The sequence below is a fragment of the Danio rerio genome, chromosome 16 (genome assembly GCF_049306965.1).
Source record: "Danio rerio strain Tuebingen ecotype United States chromosome 16, GRCz12tu, whole genome shotgun sequence".
NCBI lineage: Eukaryota > Metazoa > Chordata > Actinopteri > Cypriniformes > Danionidae > Danio > Danio rerio.
In genome coordinates, this window is record NC_133191.1 from 4,497,267 (window position 1) to 4,504,102 (window position 6,836).

Below are 6,836 nucleotides of genomic sequence, written 5' to 3' on the forward strand. Positions count from 1 at the left end.
ATTTGTATTTAAAATGCAAACTTTATATATGATTATGATTGATTATTAATGATAATAAATACAAAAACATTTATAAACTATCTGGCTGCAAATATGAGCAAACTCTGAATCAAAATACAACTTGCATACAGACCTGGAGACCGCAGACACATTGGTAGACTTGTCAGACACGAAGAATGAGGCGTGAAATCACTGTTAACCTTCATTGTCTGCTACTGATATGTGATCTGGATCGAGTCCATCGTCTCCAGTCAGCGCTGGTCTGAACTGCCCTCCAGACAGGAAAATGTGACAGCAGCATTGTTTGCTTAACACTCCAATAATTACTCAAGCATTTACAGTATCACGAGCTACAGTTACTCAACCCACTTCAAAGTATGATAAAAGGTGAAGGGGGAAATTTTTCTTTTACTGTATTATTCTTCCACTCCTAGGTAGCTCTTTTCTTAGAATACTTGTGGTTATTGTAGCTTAAGCATGTGAATATTTTACAATCGAGCAAATGCTTTCATCTAAAGCATTTCATATTTTATAGTAATGGCGAATTCGGATCATTTTACTGATTCGGACCGAGATTAACAACATTTTTTTTGAGTCATTTCATTCAATTTGCCAAAATAACATTAAAAGGCTAAGAGTTTCTTCCAAACACAACTAGCCCAAACGTTGATCACACTGCAAACAAGTCAGAACTAGAATGCAGTAAGAAAGAGAAAATAATCCTTCATTGTTTACCTGGGTGTTTTGCCTATGATTATCTCGATTCACCTCTTCTGACATGTCCTCAAATTAGAGTCGTTCGTTCACGTGACACTGACAGTCGCATATGAGATTAACCAATGCACACAGACCGAGCTGGAAGAACCCGTACCCCATAGCAAAATTTCACTGCCCCAGATCTGGCCCACACAATCAGCATTTGCTTGGCCCACATGCCGCAGTGAATTACAGCACATGACTGGACCAAGTCTGGCTTCCGTACAAGCAGCAAACGTGGACCATATCTGGGCCAAGTCTCAGCCAAGTAAATAACCCATAACTGGGCCTGAACTGGGCCATATATGTTGATGTGACTGCAATGTTATTATAAACCCTTGGAGCATTTCACTTTTTGAAGTTTATTTATAAACAAATTTCGAGAGGATCACGTGCTTATGATTGTTCACAGCTGTTCCAACTTAAGCTAATGACTGATTATCCTATCAGACGATCCTTAACTCCCTATAAATAACCAGACTTTTCTCATCTCAATATCTTCGTCTTGAAGAAACCCCCCCACCCAACCCTACTTTCCCTCCTTTCAAACGGGCGTCACGGTGGCCAGCGATTAGCGCTGTTGCCTCACAGCAAGAATGCCCCTGGTTTAATTCCTTTCCAAACCAGACGGAATTTCTGTGCGGAGTTTGCTCGTTCTCCCCGTGATCGCGTGGGTTTTCCCCGGGTCCTCCGGTTTCCTCCCACAGTTCAAAAACAAGCACTCTAAACAATTAATCCAAATACTTTAGCTAAACTCTGAGTACACTTTTCAGCATCCATATCTGACACTTAGCTACAACAAGCAAGAGGGGGAGTCAACGAGATCTACCTGAGCTCAAACTCCCCTCTCGCCTTGCAACGGTAGGGAGCCCAGGGCTCGAGGATCTTATAAGCTCAGGGCTCTCTCCCGGGACAGCACGCCAAACTAGCTTTATTATCAATCATCAGCTAAGTGTGAACTCTTGAAATGGCTGTGCTTTTTCTTGAAGCGACCTGATTGATCGAATTTTTTCTTTACTCAAAAATAATTTAAAAGTATTTTAAAAGTGGGTCAAGATAGACCAAATTTACGTGGCCCACATATACATTTTAACCTCTGGGCCAAATACTACATTTGATATCTGGCCCAAGTCTTGAGTGCTGCCTGTATGGGCCTACTCACACTATGCTATCCGTACCGTGCCCAGGCCCGTTTCCCGGATCGTTTGAGAAGTGTGCGACCTTTGATGCTCTCACCGCCTTCGATGTGAACGCACAGTTAGAGTGACATGTCTTGTGAATTACATAATATAATTATCTTTGCTGTAGTTCACTGAACAGCCACCGGTGTCACTATAAGAACGTTGTCTTAATTCATTTATTCATTCAATTTCTTTTGGCTTTAGGCTGATATATACTTCTGCGTCAAGTGTATGTGCATGGGGCATGGACGCATAGACCTCGCCGTAGCCTTCGATGCGCACCTCTCAAAAAATTACATATATCGCGTAAGCTCTGTGATTGGTTGGCTTGGTAGCGCTGACGAGTGTGGGTGGGACCGAGAGCTGCGAGCCCGATGGAGTGATTGATTGCAAGTTTGGAGTCCTGTGAAGGAGCTCCGGATTGAAACCGTTGTCTTGTGTTTACCTCATGGTTAAAATTGTTGCTTGATGCAGACGTTTAAACCAGGCTTCAGTCCCTTATTTATCAGGAGTCGCCACAGCGGAATAACCCGGCAACTATTCCTGCATATGTTTTACACAGCAAATGTCCTTCCAATTACTGGGAAAGTTTTCTGAATTCTACACAAGTTAACTTAAATTTTTTAGTGTATGAAATGTAAAAAACAAACATGTAGAAAAACTCTTTAAACGAAAAGCACTCTTCCCCCGTCTGTGTTCTGCTCCAGATCTAGATGTCAGATGACTTGTTACATTTCCTTGGCTAATTATAGGTCGGTCCTGCTCAGCATGAGAAAACAGTTTCTCTCTCTCACACACACACACACACACACACTAGCAGTGGTTTGCGGAGCAGGTGACTGGATGACGTACACTGGATCCCTGCGAGGGCAGTTTCCACAGCAGAATACCTGATCGCAGGCACGTTGCTCCGGTGACGTGTGAACTGGGAACAGCTCTTAAAGCGACACCTTTAAACTCACTCGCTACACATTCAATCTCTAGTTGAAAAATAAGCCATTTTCTGGATTTATATGGCTGGCTTCTGTTTTAGACATTGCTTGGGGTGTAAGGTTCACGGTTACAACAGACAGGTTTACACAAGGGCCGTTCAGGGAGCATTTAATCTCTCACCCATCAGCAGCTCGTGGCCTCCAGAGACCCAACTGTTACAACTCCACATTGCAAGTATGCAGCGCTTTCTAAACAGCAAACCTTTGTCTGTCTGTACAAAGTACATTACAGTTCCTCTGGTGTTTGAATGAGTTATTTGCTGAATCAGTGGCCACGCTGGACATTTTGTGTAACCTGGGCATAGACAGCCAAAGAAAAGGTAGTTTTTAAACAGTTTTAATGACTAATTTCTAATAACTGATTTCTTTTATCTTTGCCATGATGACAGCACATAATATTTGACTATATACTTTTAAGACACTCGTATTCAGCTTAAAGTGACATTTAAAGACTTAACTTGCATAATTAGGCAAGTAATGGTAATTAGGCAAATGGTATGTGATGATATAATATCAATGTATAATGATAGTGTGTTCTGTAGACTATCGAATACAAATATTGCTTAGGGGGGCTAATAATATTGACCTTAAAATGTTTTTTTTATTATTATAAACTTCTTTTATTCTCGCCAAAATAAAGGCCCAATCCCAGTTCTATTCCTTAGCCCAGTCAAATGTAAATGGAAACCTCTTCAGAAAAAAGATAACTATCCAATCAGAAAACAAAACAGAGTGACCAGGTGTAAACAGGCCCTAAGGGGTTCCATGCAGGATAAAAGGACAAGTGATGACAGTGAAAGATGAGCAAGTGCAGCGTTTGACAGTTCCTGTCATCTTCTTCCCTTGACTGCAGGAATGTCCAAACTCGTTACTGAAGGGCCACTTTCCTGGAGAATGTAGCTCCGACTCCAATTAACACACCTGGAGCATCTAGTCAAGGTCTTACTGGTTATAATTAAAGCTTTCAGGTAGTGTTTTCAAAAGTATTACGGTACTGAAATTTTTAAAAGTCTATTTCCCATTAGCATTTGATCGCTATTTAGTATGCTCTTAAACATGGCTGATTTGCGATTGTGTTCCTGTGCTCAACAGAAGTGACTGTGATTGGTCGTGAAGGTCATCAGTTCACCACTTTTCACCGCTATTCACCACTTGCAAACACAGATACATGGACACTGGAGTGTTTGAAAGTCACGACTGTTTGGATCGACTGAACTACATGGCTTTGAAACACTTCATGTCCCTGTATCTAATTGTACATTCCAAATAGGACATATTGCACTCCGAAGGGCACTTCAAAGTGAACACATTCCTGGCTGCCATATTGAAGTGTCATTCCAAACTGAAGGACTCAAAACCGGCCTGGTCCTTTGAAAAGAAAAGTTGTTTCGTGTCATACACTGTACTCAATTCAGAAGGACTCATGTACAATTAGGTACATAAATATTATTTATTTTAAATATTACACAGTTCAAACATTTTTGGCACTGTACACCAACACAATGGATTTGAAATGAGGCAAACAAGATGTGCTTTAACTGCAGACTGTCAGCTTTAGGGTATGTACATCTAAATCAGGTAAATGTTGTAGGAATTGCAACAGTTTGCATATGTGCATCCCACTTGTTAAGGGTCCAAAAGTAACAGGTGGAGGAGTTCAAGTATCTTGGGGTTTTGTTCATGGGTGAGGGAACGTGAGATTGACAAACGGATTGGTGCAGCGGCAGCAGTAATGCGGTTGACGTATTGCTCCGTTGTGGTAAAGCAGGAGTTGAGTCGAAAGGCAAAGCTCTCGATTTACCAATCAATCTACGTTTCTACTCTCACCTATGGTCATGAGCTTTGGGTCACGACCGAAAGGTCAAGATCTCGGATACAAGTGGCTGAAAGGAGTTTCCTTTCAGGGTGGCAGGGCACACCCTTATGGATAGGGTGCGGAGCTCTGTAACACGGGAGGATCTTGGAGTAGAGCCGCTGCTCCTCCACATCAAGAGAAGTCAGCTGAGGTGGCTTGGGAATGGGAGGTGTTTCAGGCATGTCCCACCGGGAGGAGGCCTCTGGAAAGACCCAGGACTTGTTGGAGGGACTATGTCTCTCAGCTAGCCTGGAAACAACTCAGGATCCCCACCGGAGAAGCTGGAGGAAGTGTCTGGAGAGAGAGGGAAGTCTTGGGTTCTCTCCAAAAACTGCTGCGACTAGCCCCCGGAAAAGTGGATGAAAATGAATGAATAAACAAAAATTAAGTTGCCCACAAAAAATCTCTAGAATTTTGTTGTCTTCACTCAATTTAAATAGATAGTTTGAGCAAGCAGCAAAACATGTTTTGAGTAATATAGCCATTTCACATATTTAAATAGGCGGCACGGTGGCGCAGTAGGTAGTGCTGTTGCCTCACAGCAAGAAGGTCGCTGGTTCGAGCCTCGGCTGGGTCAGTTGGCGTTTCTGTGTCTACTGTCCAAAGTGTATAAGTGTGAATGTGTGTATGGATGTTTCCCAAAGATGGGTAGCAACTAGAAGGGCATCGGCTGCATAAAATGTGCTGGATAAGTTGGCGGTTCATTCCGCTGTGGCGACCCCGGATTAATAAAGGGACTAAGCCGACAAGAAAATGAATGAATGAATATATTAAAATGTTTTTTTTTAAAGCCAAGCTTCAATCATGAAACTTACATTTTGAAAAAAAAAGATTTCTGTTGCCAACACAAAGCTTTCCCAGAACTCCGAATGTAGGACACAAGCTGTCCTGTATGGACTATATTTTTATGGTGTTTTGTTGTCCTTTCACTGCAATAAATCATGATACACTTTCTCTATGTGGTAAACAGAAGCTTTGACATTCTGCCAAACTAAAAAATAATGCATTTGTTTTGAACAAATCATTTATAAGTGAAACAACAGAGAATTTCTAGATAGAAAGCTCTCTAAGGATGAGCAGATTGGTTTGAATGCTCGTTTTAGATTGCCGTTAATTCATTTTATTTATGCAGCAAAAGCAAAGGTTGAGGAAATGAAGTACTGTTGATAATCTGCACAGATTTCGAATAAATCACATGGTGTAAGAGGTGCTGTAATCTTTATCAGCAACCTTCATGAGGGTGTTTCATAAGTAAATGGTTCCTGTAAGTATTGTTATCTAATAGACCCAAATGGAATCTGTGCATGCAAATATATACAGTTAAATCTAAATTATTGGCCCTCCTCTGATTTTTTTCTTTTCTTTTTAAAATATTTTCCAGATGATGTTTAACAGATTCAAGAATTTTTCACAGTATTTCCTCTAATATTTTTATTCTAGAGAAAATTTTGTTTGTTTTATTTTGGCTAGAATAAAAGCAGTTTTATTTTCTTTCAAACCCATTTAAGTTCAATATTATTTGGACCCCTTAAGCTATATTTTTTTCTGATTTTTGTCTACAGAACATCATTATACAATAACTTGCCTAAGTACCCTAACTTGCTTCATTATCCTAGTTAAGCCTTTAAATGTCACTTAAGGCTGAATTCTAGAATTTTGTGTTCTGTTATGTTTAGAAATGTGTTGAAAAAAAAAAAACTACTTTCCGTTAAATAAACTTAAAAAAAAAAAAAAAAAAAAAAAAAAAAATATATATATATATATATATATATATATATATATATATATATATATATATATATATATATATACACAAGGGGCTGATAATTCTGACTTCAACAGCATTCATTCAGTTTCTATATTTATTTCAGTAATATTATTAACATTCAAATGTTTATATAATTCATTAACAATAAAGTTTCCAAGGTAATATTTTATGTCTCTCAATATATATATATATATATATATATATATATATATATATATATATATATATATATATATATATATATATATATATATATATATATATATATTAAATGAGAGACTTGC

General features: G+C 39.2%; 1 long non-coding RNA gene across 2 annotated transcripts; it reads left to right on the forward strand.

The window, feature by feature from the left end:
• The first annotated feature begins 2,852 nt into the window (after positions 1–2,852).
• Positions 2,853–6,504, forward strand: LOC141378143 (uncharacterized). 2 transcript variants are annotated; one of them, XR_012391911.1, is made up of 3 exons: positions 2,853–3,104; positions 3,783–3,897; positions 4,022–6,112. It is a non-coding gene; the product is annotated as an uncharacterized lncRNA (long non-coding RNA). The 2 variants fall into 2 exon arrangements; XR_012391912.1 differs by having other exon boundaries at positions 2,905–3,249; positions 4,022–6,504.
• The last annotated feature ends 332 nt before the right edge of the window (positions 6,505–6,836 follow it).